The following is a 19,482-nucleotide window of genomic DNA, read 5'->3' as shown; positions in this document are numbered from 1 at the left end:
TATTAGAATACGTTCAAATTATTAGAATACGTAGTTATTCTAATAATTTGGTATATATTGTCACTGTTTTGAAAAGATAACTTAAATCTAAAAATATTTTAAATCCGCTTTTCAATTCATATCAATTCATATTGAGTGGCAAAATCTGTTCCACTTCTTACTAATAATCCCATGGTTTCTTTGAAAATACTATGAAAAATCGACGTTTTTGCTCTATTTAAAAATTTTTTCTTTAGTTTTTGCAAATAAATATAAGATATTTGCCTAACGATTGTTGTCAGAACGATTCATATGAAAATTTTATAAATACGAGAATTCAGTAAAATTGTAGGTGCTTAACAATTATTTATGGTGTTACAATATTAACTTTAATAATGACAGGATCAACTATATGTTTATAAATTATATAAAATATTTAAATGCAAATTCTTGCATTCATTATAAATTCAATTATATTATAAATGTCTAAATATATTAAAATATTGTACATATACATCTATAATATTTGCATTTTATAGATAAATATTAGGTAACAGTTTGACAATTAGCTACACTTATTTAAAAGGTAAATTCAATGCTTGTTTGCAATTTTTTTTCCTTGTTATTTGTTTTTGTTTTTCTATTCAATTCAAACATTTTTTTCTTTTGTTTTTATTTTCTAGTTATTCTATTATAGGATGACTATTTTTTTTTAACAGAAAAAAATGTATTTAGTTTTTTAATATTTTATATAATTTTTATTAAATAAAATAAAATATGCGGGGGTAGAATTATTGCACATACTCACATGTGCACATACCAACTACATTGGGATATTGTAACATGCTAAGTATACCATAACATTTGGCATATAATAATTTGCATTCAACATTTTTTAACACAATCGTTGCCATATCATTTTGTTTTTGTTCGATTATTTTTTTTCATTTTTGTGTTGTTTTATATCCAAATTTTTTTTTCTCAACTATAAATTTAAAAAGCAAAAATTATTTAATATGACAATTTTTGGTTTTTTATTTTTTAAGATTTTATATTTAAAAAAAAATATATAAATTTATACTATTTACAAAACTCTATATTAAAAGGTAAAAATAAAAATTCGAAAAGCATAAGAGAATTGTACAGAATCGAATCGAAACGAATCGAATGAAACATAACTAATCTAACCTATCAACTATGAACTATGCATATGTCATGTTAATTTGAAATCTAAATGTTCATAATGTTATTGTGTATACAATGATGATGACAAAACTAACTAGAGATAGAATATAAAAAGAGCATAAAAAATTACAAAAACAAAAAAAAAACTTATTGAAAATAGAAAGAGAATAATAAATTGAATAAATATTTTATTAACGAATCGATACTTCATCAATAATAAAAATACCTACATATATACTGAATACCCACAACTAATATAAACTTCTAATATTACACTCAAATTACCCAGGTGGTAAATTTAGTTCATTTCTAACTTTTATTGTTAATTTTTTTGAAGTTTGCCTTTCGTACAGACAACATTTTAATTACGAATTTATTTGAAATTTTTACAACCAATCAGGAAAAAAAGAGTAATATTCAATTCGAAAAATTAGAAATCCCCTCATAGAAATAGCAAATCCAACAACAATAAAACTGAAATATTAAGCTTCCAGAGTGATGTAGAAACAAAAATGTCCAATCTTGAAAATTTTTCATGGCTTTAACAGGTCCCTTTACATATATTTTAAAGTACTCCTCAACATGCGATCTGTCTGTATTTGTATATTGTATAAAAAGTCGTAAACATTATGTATTTTTTTCTGAAATAAATAAACGAACTAAATAATAATAATGGCAGATTATATAAAATAACGAAATAATTTAGCTTTCAATTTCAAAAACTTAAAAAATATTATATAAGGTATAAGGAAAAGGTTTATAACACTATCTACACTAACTTATTATTGTAAATTAGCTTTTTCAGTTGTAGCTCACCTGGAAAACCATCCGCCAAGAATGTGGTTGATAGCTGGTTCGAATTCAGTTTTAAAAGAAAATTTATTTAACAATCCTACCTTGCATTTCTTTCTAGTATTTACGCCATCAATCTTTACGCAGATACTAAGTAGGACGAAATCATTTTCATTTCGAGACGTTTTTTTATTCACATTCCCTATCAATGTGTATACTTACATATGTAAAAGAAATTCTCGATAAAATGTTAAAAAACTTTTCAAACATAATAAAATGGAAACAGAATTATTTGAAACTCTCAGATAGTAGAATGAAAAACCTACTACAAAATGTTTTCTAATTTAATAAACTAAATTTATTTATTTAAATTTCTTATTTTCTGTTCTGATCATTCTGAGGCTTCGTGATATAGATAAACTTTGTTTTCATATATAAATAAAATATCAAACTTTTATAAAATTAGAAGCTGCTAAAAATAAACTCAAGATTGTTCCTATAAAATGAAAATGCAGTAATTTTCTCTTATACTCGTACAAATGTATAAAAAATTTATAAACATTGTTTAACGCAATGTTACTAAAGTATCATTAAAATGTAAACTGTTTATTTTTTTCAAATAATTTTTAATCTAAAATTATTTTTGCATTCAAACTGATAAGAAATGAAAATAATCATATAACCGGCTACAAATTATTTTGTTTAAACGTTATTTATAAGTACGCGTGCGAACAACCTTCTAAAATTACCATTCCGATTATAAAAATTATAAATGAAGTTAGTTATTAACCACAAACCGACTTTAATTTAATGGTTATAATATAAAACGTATTTCAAATATTGACTTCCCTGAGTTAGTTATGTCTGAGATATGAGCTTTTCGAATCTGTATATAATTACATCCCGGATCATTACCAAACCTTTTTGTAAAAATCGAAGAAGTTTTCTCAGTTTAATTATTTGTACGAATTTGTAATTTAATGTTTAATTTAATTTAATTGAAGTTCAAACATATAATTTATATAATATTAATAACATGTAAACATATAGATATTGTATCTTATTACTGGCGTGAATGACTAAAAATTTCGTCTCGCAACATATTCTAATTAACGTAGTTATAAATATTTCAAGATAAAAGGTTAAGAACACTAACAGTTTAATGTCAGTTGTACTGTGTTGTTAAGTAAAGTGCATGTGAGATTAAAAAAATAAAATTAGTTATTCTGTACTAATTTCGATTTTATTACATACTTTGTTTTTTATTTTATTAAATTTTCATATTCAATATTTTTGCTTCCTGGGATGTTATGTATTAGAACGTCAAAACAAAAAAAAACCATAAACATCATTAAGAGGGAGCATATGTTAAATTCTTTCTTCTCTTTTTGTAACAGCATCTCATCTGTTTGATTAATTTTAATAATAATAAAAAAAAAAATTATTATATCTTCTATTTTTTCTATTATAAATATTACATTTACATAAACGTACATACAAATATATTTGTATATTTAACATTTATGTTATTTATTACATATTATATAAGCACATAGATTTAACATGAATTTGAAAACATTTTAATAATAGTATTAATAATAAGCTCAGATGAAGGCTCGGATGGAGGCGGAAAGTAGGATATTTCCTTTCAGTAATAAGTTTAATGGACAAACTTGCTTTTAAGAAAAACTCCGTATTGTTTAGAATTTTTTTTCTATCATAATAATTCCTTCAAATCTGGAATTGCATACTTTTAGGGTGACATGAATTAAAAGTGGTATACATATCAAATTATATATGTAATTTGATCAAATAATATAAAAAATTTCAATTTTCAATGGAGGGAACATTTACCGTTAATATGGAAATATTTGAAAGTTAAGGTAAAACAAAATCCGAAAATTGATATTATGGAAGAATAGGGGAAATAAGTTGGGAACTAATTTGTTATCACAAATTAAACGTTTTGTTGATCAATACAAATTGTTGAAATTTCAGATTTTTAAACAAATTACTTTTGTACTAAAGATTATATCGAAATTTGGAAAAAAAATTTATTCAACATTTCCATCGTCTTGTCCAACGAAAATTCATCTAAGCTGTTCAGTGGTAGAACATGTTGGTTGCCCCCGTTATATATTTCAATAATTCAGAAAAGTGTTTGCGATATTAACAAAATAAGCTGTCTAAAAATGGCATTCTTACAATGACATTCTCTTTTAAAAGAAAAAGAGTAAATTAATAAAAGTCCAGTTGATTATAATATTTTGGCTTCCTATCTTGAAGAGTGCTCAAGGTTTGTAACCAAAAGCCCTAAAAAAGAAAATGAAACCTATTAGCAAATTTTTTTCTGATTATGTTCAAAATGTGCTATAGGAAAAATAAAGCAAAACTATTATAAAAACAACTTTATTTTAACGAAATGGTGATGACAATCGAATATAACGCTTAACATAATATAATTAGTATACATAAAAATTTATTTAGATTGCATACTTCTAGGTACCAAACATATTTATTATATACACAAAGAATAACTAGGTAGTTTATGTATTATACAAATACGTTATTCAAAATATTTGTAACATTGAAATATAATGCAGAATATAAGATTCAGAATAAGAAAAACCTAGTGTGAAAATTAGAAATAAAAAAATTCATCAATAGCTACTCAAAGCTATTTTTTGTTTTTCTTTCAAATTTTATAATACTTACAGATTGTATAATATTGAAATTAAATTAATCTAAGCAAAATATTGGTAATTTCTACTTTCAAATAAATTATATATGCCTACATTATAGTACAAATAAGAATATTATGCAATTGAATGTGCAACACATGCTGCATGTTATGTGCATTGAGTATCGCAATAGATGCACACTATAATTTATTACATATATATATCTGTGTAGGTATATGTGTACAATAATGTTGTATAATGACATGGGTGGGGTGTAGTAGTTTCCCATATTTGTTCTTTTTCTTTTTATTCTATTTTTTTTTTGTTTTTGTTATTTTAAATTTGAAATTTTTATTTTTATACCATTACTATGATTAGAAAGATGGAAATACCCCTGAAGTAAAAAAAAAATTGTTATATAGAATAAAATACAAAAATAAAAGCAACAAAACTGCATTTCAATTACTAAATTGAGTGGGTGATGCATGTTATATGCACGAGAATACAAGAGTAATAATGCGGCTATAAAAACTTGTAATTGAAACGTAATAAATAAAAATGTTTCTATCATATACTATTATTATTATTTTTATTTTCATTATTATTATTATTATTATAGTTAGTATATAAACGTTTTTGTTTTCTAGTTTTCATATATTTTGTGCTTAGATTATGAAAACGTATTAATATTTTAAATAATATAATAAATGGATTTATATACCTATGCCTAACCAATGTAATATGTAAAGAAAAATACGTATTTCACCCCACTATAAAAATATCGCCGTAATTGAACAAGTGTTTTATACTAACATTATGGCTCGTCTTGATGTAAGTTCAAACTTACATTCAATATCAGACAAATTGCTTATACGTTATAAACATCAACACTATATCATACAACTCTAAAATTGAACGAATGGTAAAACGACCCAACAATTAATACGGCGATTAGATTGCTAAGAAAAATCTTTCAAACAAGGATCGAAATGAAATGCTGAAATGTAAGTAGAAATTAGAGGGCAATAATGTGAAAAATGTGACAACACAAACCACTACTGAATAAACTATATTTTTAAAAATAATTTAAATAACCCAAAAGTCTAGATTTAGCAGTACTAATAGCACGAATAAAAAAAACAAAACTGGAATTCGCACTATATTCCCTCAATTTATTCGAATTTCCTCTAAAAGAGACCTGAAAATTAGCCGTATATAAGAAAAAACTAATTTGAAAAACAACATTTAAATTCCATCGGAACTCTTTCCCTTAATATTTAGACCTGCGCATGAAACCTCTATTATAAAGTCATTATTTATTTTTAATTTCAATTAATTACGGACCAAATCACTATTTTATTCACTAACACAAAAGTTCCAAAAAAAGGCCGTTCGAATATAATATTGGAAAAGTTGATGTTTTCCATGTCAAATACTAATATTTTTAACATTTGAAGATTTTGTAAAAATTTTAAAATGCATAGAACCAGTATATTTTTCCCGGGGTGCGATTTTTTTATTTATTGATAATGTAATTTATATAAAATATTTATTTAGCTTAACTTCAATTTAGTTGTCATTTGTTTTATGCGACTAAAATTGCAACCATATAGTTTTATTTTACATGATGAAAGGTGATCCTCTATGCCTAATAAAGTGATAAAACTTGAATATATATACATATACACATTTTATGTATATTTATACATAGACATACATGTATGTTTGTCTGTATCTAGTGTATTGTATAATATTGGGGGAGAAATTTTTTTTTTATTATAAACTGGATTAACTTTGCAATTTTTCATGACAACTGCTAACTTTCATCATTAATACTAAAAGTATTTGCAATTAAAATTTGTTTTCTACTTTTTTTTCTTATAATCTTCAATAGAATAACTATAGCATTTTGAGAAATGGAAAAAAGAACACAAAGTATAATAGATTATTGAAATGAATAGCTAAATGATAATGAATCTTCTCGCTTTATTATTGAATTCTGGAAAAGCTATGCTTGTTCTTCTTATGCAATACGGGAATTTTGCGTAGGCTCGTATATTAAATAGGTTGCTTAAGGACTGATATGATGACATTTTGTAAATTGATAAATTAAACAAGACTTGAAATAAGAACAAATCGAAATTTTATAGCATGTCCTACTGTAAACATTTTTTTTTTGTTTTTTTCAAAATTAATATTATCATAAATCAATAAGTGAAGTTTCAATCCGAATATTTTGTATACGTTAAATTATTGTGCAACAGGAATACTTGTATTACATAAAATAAGATGGTTTTGATTCATCAATTGCAAACAAATATTATAATAGGAAACTTATAACCGGATATCCGAAATTTACTTGTTTGTATTGATACTTGTTTGTTTGTATTGTAGAAATGTTTTACAAACGCTATCCAAAGACTTCGGATCTCTTAATTCTTTCAGGTATATTTCGGGTATTGTACGTTACAGGAGCTTTATTTTTAAGTCTCATAAAATGTTTTTGGTTGAAAATATCACGTTTCTTATCGCTGAAATTGATCACATCAATAAATTTTTATGTGGCTGGCATATTCGAAGATTTCTTACAAAGCCAAGTACGGAAACAAAAATGATTCTTGAATGTTATGCTATTGTTCTGCAATTGCAACTTGTCATAATAAGCATTTTTATTAGCTATTTCTGAGACATTACCACATTTTTTTAAGTTTTCGGTTTTGTTCTGGAAAAAGTTCCAAAATTCGAATTTCATGCAATATCAATAATAAACTACAAGGGTAAAGGGGTTAATAAATTTCAGCGAACTAACTTAGTTTAAAATTTATTTTGTAATAAGTTGCTACAAAATATGAGTTTATGTTGAATTGCTTAAGTTCTTTGCCTTTATAATGTTAAAGCAAATTGTTGTGCTTCATTCCGGTTACAAACAATATTATACGTTTTACTTTCATTATTGACCACATTAATTTCAGTATGATGCTTAAATGTTAATAACTAAACCGTTATTTGTTCTTAACTCTATTCTAGAGCATTACTGTACAAGTATACATTGCAGATATTCCAATAGTTCTACAAAATATTAATTGTAATAGAATTTATACAAAATTAATTAAATAATTTAAATTGAAGTATCCATTTGCTTTATATTATTTGCTTGAATTGAAAACCGATTAGAATACTCAATTAAATAATATAAAAATTGAAAAAATAATTTATAAAAAATTAATCTTATAACTACTGTGATTTATTATAAAAATTCAAATTATTTAAAATAATAGCATATCTAATCAATAAACTAGTTGTTAATTAATTTTATGCTATAAATGATTGGTTAAATTAGAACATGACACATAACTGACATAACGCATAGGCTTTATTTATTCTCCTGTTTACATAAAAGTGAATGCAATAAATTTTTCTCATTTTATTTTCTAAATGATTTATTAAAATTTAATTATTAATAATAAATAGTAAAATTATTCTAATAAACTATAATAAAATTTTTATATCGACTTTATAGGCCTTTATTAAAGTTGACGTGAATTTGAATTTTTTTTTTGGTTTCGATTGAAAAACTTTTATATTATAAAATTAGTAAGTAATAAAAATAATTATAAAATTGTGTGGTTATTAATTTTCTGTTATGTAAGTTTTGCACTTGTTCTTTTAATATTATAACAATAAAGTGACTCACGACAATATTAAGAAAAAAATGAAAAATAAAAGTTGACAATTTGCAGGTTTTTTTTTAATTATAGAAAAATTAATTGCATTGAACATTAATTGTTCGTTTATTTTTAGATACTTCATGATAAAAATTTATTTTAATTTAAAAATAACATGGTGCGAAAATTAACCACATTCATGTTTTAAGATTAAAATGCAAGAATACAAAATATTGAGGCGATTATAACTTACAAATATGAACATGATATCAGGAACTAAAATACTATTTACGTATATAGCAAAATAAATTTTGATATTTTATGGCAGCTACCCGAACCATTACATCGATCATATCTAATTTAATGCGGGTTCTGGCATTTACTATAGTAAATAATTTGTGAAAATTTGGCGAACTTAGCTCAATTAGTTTTTAAGTTATCGTTGGGAAGGACAAGTGGGCAGACATGGTTAAATCGACTCAGAACTCGACGCTGATTAAAAACATGGAGTCTATATCTCAGACGATTATTTCATTCCGTTACAATTTATAAAATAAATTTAGTATGTACTTGTATACGTTAGTACGGGTATAATGTAATAACATCTATAAACTTCTTTGGTCATCTTGAAATTTAATGTGATCAAAACGGCCGAATACTACAATAAAAATATATACGAATTGTATTCTTTATGTATATAAAACCCTTTTAGAAAAAGAAATTGCAAGGAATTCATTAAAATTTTGATAAAACTGGGTACGATACTGGGCCCATTTTTATAACGCATTTGCCCAAAGTATATAACAATCCAAGAACATTTTTTAAATTACAAATATTGGTTGTTTAAAAAAGGAAAATGTGCGGCCCACAACCAATATTTCGTTAAAATTAATAACTATATTATCTTTAATTAAAATCTACTGCATCAAAGGAGAGGTTACACACATAAATTTAACAATCATGTTGTTAAGTGACAAGAAATTACTTCATATTTTGGTTTTGAAATATTAAGAAACAAAAATGTTTTAAAATCAAATAACTACTCACATAATACCTATACCGTCTACTTTAATTAACATAAATTTGCTTGTTAACAGCACTGTATAAGCATTTTATTGTCACGTTTTCTTGCACCTATTCCTATATACTCTTGTACATATTACATCTAAATTATACGCATATTCTTACTAAGATAATATTACAAGCATATTTACATATGCAATAACACTAAAGCGCCTATTAATTAAAATCTCATAATAATATTCATATACATACATATGTAGATAAGACGAAAATCAAATAAAAAACTAGACCCATACAAATTATAGCCACATTAAGCTTCATAGAAGCTACTTTACTTATAGATCTAATTTATTCTTAACTAGTTATGTTTCATATCGTGCGCAAACATTTTTCAATTTAAAATTCACAAAAAAAAAAATTATCATTAAAATTCATAATATGCAAATATTATATTTATGCAAATTCAAATTCGATTGATAATTTTTAGATTTTCTGTTTGTTTTTTACAATTTTAAAATGAGAAAAAAGAAAACATTTTTCGAAACTTCAATTTTATTCAAAAGTTTTATCTACTGTGCATATATGGGATATTTTCGCCGGTTGTGTGGTAAACAATGCATGCAAAATGTCACCGCATATTTTAAATGTGATTTTTAAAATGTTGCCAAATGGTTAATTTTTTATCTCTTTCTCTCTGTTTAAATTTGATTTTTTTTTCAAGATCAAATTTAAAATTATAAAATTATAGCAGCTACAAGTTATTTTTCTTTAGTTTATTCTTGAACTTGAAATTAAATTAAAATTTTAAAAGAAAAAATTAAAAAAAAAATATTTTATTTTTTTGTTTCATTTTAATTTCAAAATTAAATTAATTAATGAATTACTTAAGGGGAACAATTTTTACTTTATAACAATTAAAATTAAATTTAAGATGAATTTATAAAATAATTTTAATATCAACGTGATTGCAGTTATAATTGCTAATTGAAATAAATGAGAAATTTTTATTCGTGATTTGTTATTAAACTGATGTAAATTAAAGATCGACAACAAATTTACAACTCTAAGAATCCCAGATGACAAGATAATAGTGATCTTGATTTTCTTAAATAATAAAATGTTCGTCATTCTCGTGCTACATTAATTCGTATTTATGCATGTAATTCGTAATTGAATATTAATTCAGAATATTATTGGCTTTTTAGCTTTAGTCTCCCAATTAATTTAAAATATTTCTGAAGTACTTATACAATATATGTATTTTTATTAAATTTGAATGTTTAAAATTTCTCAATCTTAATCAATTATTATACTGCATTGATCACATACATTTTGATGCTAATAGCATTTGCAAGTACACCTTCTTATATTTTACTTGTCAAATATCTGATAATTAACAGGGCCAGTTAACTACCTTTCTCTTAGAAAAAATTTTAAAAATTTATATTCCAAACTAGAGTTCTGAAATTATGGCTAAATAATAGAAACTTGATCTTGGCATAATTAATACGATACTATTTTATAACTGTTACTCTTTCTATTACAGCAGTTATTAGAACGAATAATTTAATTAAAAAATTCTTACTATACACAAATTCTCAATGTCAACACTTCTTTACATTAGGAGCATTATCGGGTATTTTGTTTTTTCATCTCACTTTTTATTCACTTTTAAATCAGAATTCTCTATTTTTCTATTGTATATTTCATTATTTCCAATAAGATTACTCATTTTTAGCACTTTTCCAAAAAATTTTTTGAAAAAAGTGCTTATTAGTTTCACTCTGTCCGTCCGTCCGTCCGTCCGTCCGTCCGTCCGTCCGTCCGTCCGTCCGTCCGTCCGTCCGTCCGTCCGTCCGTGGACACTTTTTTTGTTTACAAAACTTCTACACCCTTTAAGATAGAAAGCTGAAATTTCATACGTACATAGATCTTCACTAGAAACTTATCTCCGTAGAACAAAATTTTTACCTATCTTCCCCCCTCTAGAAGTTATACCCCCCCAAAACCCTAAAAATGGTCTTTTTTAAATATTTGTTGCAATGAAACCATAAGCATTTTTGAAATTTTGCAAACCCAGAAAGGCAGTGGCTTGCTTCCCCTAGCGCGATATACTATAGTTAAACTTTAGAAAAACAAAATGGCCGTTCAAATTTACCGTTATCTAAAGTCCTTTTTTTCCAAATTTTTGATGTCATTTTTCTTCTAGACCCCAGACTGTAGAAGCTTGAAATTTTAGGAGCTTTTAGACATTAACAAATAGTTCATTTCGTTAGAAGAAAATTTTTTTCCATCTCCACCCCCTCTCAAGTTATCACCTCTTGAAATTCGTAAAATTTGAATTTTTGACACCTTATATTTCCGAAACCGCAACCTTTTCCAAATTTTTATAAACGCAAAAAGCTAACGGTAAATTCCATGAAATTAAAAAATATAATTATTTTTCTTAACTCACACAATTAACCCTTAAAATCGAGCATTATGTTAACCCCTTTTTATATTAATTTTTGCTTTATTTCAAACACTGCATATATGCGTCATCCTAAATATATGCAATTCTAGAAATAGTTTCGTATATGAATGAAAATAATTTTAATAGTTTCATAGGTATACATAGACTGTATTTAAAAGCAGAATTTTCACTTGTTGAAGGGAAAAGTGCTACAATACAAACCATTGGTTTGACCCAACTTTATTTCAATTGGATTTTTGTATTTGTTCTCAAATTATCGAGTGAGATGTTCAGTGACTGAGATGTTATTCAGACTTCAAAAACAAAGTGAATAAATTTTGTATACATTTTGGGATGAGACGAGATACGCAATGCGGAATAATTTTTCTCAATCGAAAATTACATTATATAAATATATGATAGTTACTCTCTTTCTTCTCATTTGGCGAGCAAAATAATACGGGATACACGATCAGGCTCTAAATGTTTGATAACAATTTAAATTATTTGTTTAAAAAATTCAAATTTTAATCCATAATATAATTTATAGATACATTCCAAAGTTCAAATTTATTTTTTTAAATTTTGTGCATCATAATGTCACATTTACTCTGTATATAATATATATGTACATACTTGTATTTATTATAATGTTTACACAGGGTATACAAAATTTCTTCATTAATTCTATTAAATTCTTAAATATTTAATTACAAATTTTTTCGCATATAGTTACTCTAATTTTAATTTTTAATTATTTTTAATAAAATAAATTTTAATGCAGTCAGTTAAACGTTAACTTAAATAACACAACTAATTTATTTGCATACAGTAATAATGAATTACATTTTAATTAGTGTTATAAATTTATTACTATACATAAACACTGTTATATAGAATGCAGTGATAGTGCATCCATGTAAATTATATATATGCATACAATATGTATAGATTTCAAAAATGTAAAATACGGGTAACATTTTTCTTAAGAACTACTGATTTTTTTTTATGAAAATGAATGTCAATTTTTTAAACTTACATTACACATTTTATTTCTAAATCAGTAGATTTTATACATCAGTATATTTTATATAACATTAAATACTCAGTATGTGCTGTTTACTTTTGAATATAGGTATATAATGTATATATAAAAGTACATTAAAATGCAAAAAATTTTTTCCCTATGTAAAATTTTACATTGACTAATCAAAACTTGAAACTATTTGCAAAAATATTACAGGATTGATATGCAAATTAAATTCGATATGTTTTTTTAAATGATTTTTATTTCAAATTCAAAATTTATAACTACCTATATAATATTATATGAATAGTAAAATTTACCGATAGTGTGCAGTTACTGTTATCATTCATTTTCCATTTATAATTCAAGCGAAGTAATAACGACAGAAGAGAACAAGAGAATTTTTTATGTAAAACCATTCGATATATTTTTAATAAAAATATTAATTGAGAGGCATTGAATGTAAATATGAAGATTTTAAATCAAGACAATTAAAGTTAAAAATTTACACTGAGAGGCAAAAACTCTTAAGTTAAAAGTTTCAATATCATAGTATTCAAAATAAAATTGTAAAGTTTAGAACGAGGATTTTTGAAACGAATAAAGTTCAATGTGTTTAAATTTTAAATAACTTTTCGAATTAGTAAATAAAGTAAATAATTTCTAAACCCTAACGAGTTTGAATTTTAAACTTTAAGTATTAAAATTGGAGAATTTAAAATTTTCTGGTTCTCAATATTATTTTAACTCAATCATTTTTAAGAGCACATTTGAAAATAAAAAGTTCACACATATTCTTGGAAATGTTATAAAATTTTTGAAATTAAATAAGTGGGAATCCTATTATGAGCTGGGACTTTAACTATTTGTCTTGTTTTCCTTTTTTTTCAATTCTCTACATTTATTTATCTACCATTTATTATTCATTTTGTTTAGTTACAAATATACATATGTATATGTATTTTTTTTATTGGCAAACGATATTTACATAAAATTAAAATTTTAAATTGATATATAAGCCTAAACATTTATGAGTTAAAGTAGAAAAAAAAATTAAAAATAAGAGGACAACTCTATAAAACCTAATCGCCATCATGGCTTCAAAATACTTAAAAAATAAATAGCTACATTCATTAAAGAATTTTAATTGTAAATTCTTGTTACATAACAAAATGTCTCTGTTATGGAAAATTTAGTTTCAAGTTCATAAAAGAATAATTTTTAAAATTTTTTCAAAAATTTCGTTAAGAACTTTAAAATTTCTAAATTATTTTTAGCTTTAAACTTCTATATTGTTTGAAAGTAATAAAAAATTGTCTTACAATAATGTTAAATAACACGATTTTTACTTTTTAAGAAAATTTTTCTCGAAAGTAAAGTAGTAAAGTAGTAGTAGAAAGTATCTACTATCATGAGGTAGTACTAATTAGTACTAATAATACGTACTAAAAATATTTATTTTTCTGTAATTAATTATTCCGTATTTGAAACAAATTTCTTCAGCTTACTGAGCTAAGATTACTTATTTAAAAATAATTTATTCTGTCACACTGTCCGTTGAAATATTTTTAAAATTACATAAATTCTATTGCATAATTCTTGGAGGTATATGTGCACTTTTGAACAAAATTATTTATTTATTATAACTTGGGACATCATAGTACAATTAAATGCTAATGCAAGAAGCATAATTTTATATCTACAGAATATCATATAAAAATTTTCAGGATTTTTCCTTGTAGTCACAGAAATATAAAAATTCTCCGAATTTCTATTAAATATATGCCATATTATAAAATTAAAGTGGCACAATTCTGCGCCACATTTTGTCGACGCCAAGTAAATTTATATAATAGGATATACTAACTATAGTAGGATTTATATAACAATAAATTATGTTATAAAAAAATATTTAAATTTTTGTGAAAATTTTTCAGAAGCAACAATCTTTAATCAACAATCATCTGATTGAACATTTTCTACATAATAATATAAAATGCAATAGCAGTAACACTAATATTATTCTTGATAATATTACTGTCCATATTTTTTTCTTTTACCTTCCTATACTTAAATTCATTAAGAAAAATAATAAATAAAAAAATATTTTCTATACAGATTTCAATAGCAAGGGCATTTGTCTGCGAATATAATGTGCATATATCATAAATTATATTATGTAGGTACCTACTAGCAATAATTCATCTATTCGCTATTAAAAGTATATAGGCACAATATCTTAGATACTACTGTATGTTGTACTAAGCACAAATATCTGTTTTTGTTACGACTGCTGGTATTGTTGCTGTTGCTGTAATTTTTGTTTTTTCTCTTATTGTTTTTGCATCTCTCTATAATCATATGTATAAGTTATACATATATAAAATAACAACCCGCATCATTTGTTTTTCTACAAAATACGAAAAGAAAAACAAAAGAAAATATTTTACGATTGTATTATTGTTGTTGTAAAGAAAATTCAACTGTAATAAGTGCAACATTTAATAGAATTAAAATTTGTTCTTGGTGTTTTTCTTGATTTTTTATTAATTTTCACCACAAAAAAATGTGTCTAATCTAAAACATGCATTTATACATATAAAATATATATATATAGCTAACATGTGTTTTTGAAAATATTTTTATATTTAGAAATGAAAATTTCAAAGCCAAAAAATAATAAAAACAGCAAAAGAATTTTATAAGAACTTTTTACACAAAATTTTCATAGATTTTTTGTTTTTTTTTTTGGTAGCTTTCACTTGCCTTTATTTTTGATTATTTTCGTTTTTATTCTAAAATAATTTCTACAGAATATCGGAAAGAAAGCAATTCTTAAAATATTCTTATACACTTATGTTATACTAAATAATATTTTTATTTAGAGCATTACACATAAACACTATATATATTAATTATAGATACATATACATTCAAACATAAATATAAGTAAATATTTAACGTATCTTAATTTACACATATGTATGTAGCTTGTATATAATTTTATTTTATATAATAAATAATATTGTAGAGGGAAAAAAAAATTATTGTAAAATTTCAAGGTTATATGAATGATTTACAGTGTTGGTGAAAGATGCAAATATTTAAACTTTTATAACACCCCAATGTGCATGTGGTGTTTATTATGCACATCATTTTATATGGAGAAACAAGAAATAAAAAAAAAATTTTTTTGTTTTTCTTTTCTATTTTGTCATCATATAATACACTTGATCATTATTTTACGTTCTCACAAATTTACGTTCTCACTTTACAATGGATTCGGGAAAATTATTGCTTATTTATTTGGTTAGACTTACAAAATTTTCACAAAATTGTGTAGGAAATTCAAGAATATTTTTAATTATTTTTACTAAATATGAATATTTCGTTCAAAAAATCTATAATTTATACATTGGGTATAGTTAAATATTATTTCATACACAGCGTATGACGCAGACTTCAATTAAAAATTTGAATGTTATCAAATTGTGATGTTGCCTATTTCAACTTATTCACCGGAAAACCTCATAATATTGTTAACCTACTGTAATAAATTAGAAAGTAAAGAACTTTTCTTAAATTGAGATTTTGGTCTAAAATCCTACTTATGACCATAATTGAAATTAAGTAGATATTTGCTTTGGAATGAAAATTCTTTTAACTGTTTTTATTTCATTTAAAAATGTTTAAATTACAATTTATTCTTTTAGATATTCTTGCAGAATTGTTAAAGCCTTTATATTCAAGAACGAAATTCAAATAAGTTTGGATGTTGAACTAAACGACTATTGTCAGAATTTTCAAAATTTATAAACCAAATACAAAAATTATGTTGATACACTTGACAAAACAAAAAACCAACAGAATTCTTATTAAGTTTTATTTAGGAAGATCGATCTTAAATTCTTTTATTTATAAGAAGAAGATTTATATTTGATATTAATCAATAACTGAATTCGACCAATACCAAATTCGTGCAAATATTGGACTTTACAACTCTTAAACATAGCATTAGTTCGTAATTGAATTTGAATGCACTCCTATATGGATTCTGATTTATGTCCTATATAAGTCAGAATCCGTATGTTGCATAAATAACCAAGAAAAACACCAAGTAAATTAAGGTACTGGTGTACTTTATCTTATTTCAATTTAAAAAAAAACATTTTTTTTATAGTTCAGTTAAAATAATGTGTACGTACACACAATAATGTATGTATATATTATGTGTATTAAAATTTTAATATATACACTTATTAATATTGTAAGTTTGCATATATAAATGAATGCTTTAATATATAGAAAACCACCCATGAATGAAATTCTATATATATAAAATGATATCATATTATTCTGTATCTATACAATTTACTTGCTTTGCTATCTCTCTAAGAAAATTTATTTTAAATGCAAATATATATATATATATATACACATAGGCATATTTGTATTACATATATGTGCATAATATGAATATTTACATTGTATATATTATAAATTCTATATGTATTTATATGTATATGGCATATTAATAATAATATAATAATAATGTACAATATATGCAATTGTGTAAACTGAAGTGAGTTCAAAAAATTTTTAATTGCATAATTGAAATATAAATAATTTTCATAATGAAATTAAATATTTATGATAGTGATAAAGATTGAATTGCCTGTTTTAATAGATGTTGATAGATTTTTAATAGTTTCACTTTATACACAAATGCACATGCACATATGAATACGTAAATTGTATGCATACTTATAGTTTTATTTTAGGAATTTAATAAGTTAAGTAAATTTTAGAATGTTTAAATGTGTTTTTGGAAGGAAAAATAAATTTTATTTCTTATTTTAATCACAAAGAAGAAATTTAAAAAATTTTAAAATTTTTAGTAAAAATATTTGAAATTCGTAGCCAAATTTAAGAAATTAAAAGCATTAAAGGAAACTGTCGTTAAATAAATATTTTGTAAGGTATTGCGGCAGAAGCGCGTAATATACTGAAACGGGTACGACGACATGTTCTCTTCACGATCTTTCTCTATTTTAAGCGCCTATCTTTAAATTAACTTAAGCTGTTTATGGATCAATTCTATTTTCAACTATCGACAACTGTTAATTTATTGCTTAATTAAAAGGTTAATTTATTTCATTATAAAATCAAAAATTATCTACAAATATTTCGAGTTTTTAGATGACAGCTATTCTAAATTCCATTTTGAGTAATAATGCAATAAGGTGATTTAAAGTTTTCTATATATTATCTTTTTAATAAATTTAGGTAATTATAAAAAAATTTAATTTAAAACTAAAAGTGAAATTCGGTAATTAAAAACATAATATTGGTACTCGTATTAATATTTTAGTTATACAAGTATAATAAAATCTAATGGGGTCACTAAAAGAATTATCTGCATTCGTGTGTAAATTATTTCACTTGAATTTCAAAATTATTTTTGAAATTAAAATTTAAAATTTACTTCTTGCATTACATCTTTTTTAAATATACAGGGTGTTTGTAATGTTTTGATTAACAAAGACTTTTAATATGACCAGAGTTACAACAAGTGAAAGAAAACAATAAGCGGAAATACTCGTTCTCTTTTATTGTGTCCGAGACGTTCTATATGGGAAACAGCTCCAATTTATTTTTAAAAATCGCTTTAATAGTAATTGGATAATAAATTCTAAAACCATGGATTGGATCAAGGTCAAAAGCTTATGATCACCAAAAGAATCAATCTTGATTCATCTCTTTTCTGAATCCTGGGTATTATGAATTGGCCAGTTGGAAAAATTCGTTGTAAAAGGTTGTTGAAATAAAAGCTTACATATATGGCTGCATCAATGACAGGCAATTTTTAATGGTTGTTGTACATTTTTCTGAGTCATTGAAGAAAAAAAATTTGTTTTTGAGTTTATAAAATAACATTTGCAGTACTCTATATTTCTCAATAACTCCTATATCAGATCAGGTAGCATTATGACTCAAACACCAAACTGAAGCACAATTGACAGTCTTACACGGACACGAAGTTATCCTTAAAATTTTAAAAAGTAAAAAAATCAGTCGGGATTGATTTTAAGTTGCTGTAACTCCGAACCTGTTGAGCTCTAATCATCGTCTGCATACAAAAATTTTGTTTACTCATGAGGGCTTATACAATGGTATATAGCAGTTACAACGATGCACCCTGTATACGCAAAATTAAATTTAATTTAAAAGAATTTTACTATTATGACAGTAATTGCAATTATATTTTGTGTCAATCATTTATATGCCTTTTACTGTCATAAATAATATTCTTATATGCCAGTTACCAAATATATATAAATATCAAATTTTAATTTATTTAAATTTGTTTTTAGAATATTCAAGATAGTTTATTAAAAAGTGTATAATTTTAATCACATTTCTAAAAAATTTTTCCAAAATATGATCCTTAAATATAAATAAATTGTTTTTGAAAAAAATGTTTCATAATTTTACGAGTATAATTCTTTAATATTCAATTATTGATTTTGATATTTTCTCGGAACGGGTCCCTTCTTTAATTATAATATTATGTTAAAAATGTAAAAAATACTTGACAGAATCAGAAAATCAAACTAATTATAGCAATACAGATAATATTCCGATAAACGAGAATCTAAATTATAAAATTTCTTTATA

Source organism: Condylostylus longicornis, unplaced genomic scaffold (genome assembly GCF_029603195.1).
Source record: "Condylostylus longicornis isolate FDR11 unplaced genomic scaffold, ASM2960319v2 ptg000010l, whole genome shotgun sequence".
NCBI lineage: Eukaryota > Metazoa > Arthropoda > Insecta > Diptera > Dolichopodidae > Condylostylus > Condylostylus longicornis.
Note: the sequence above shows the minus strand (reverse complement) of the source record.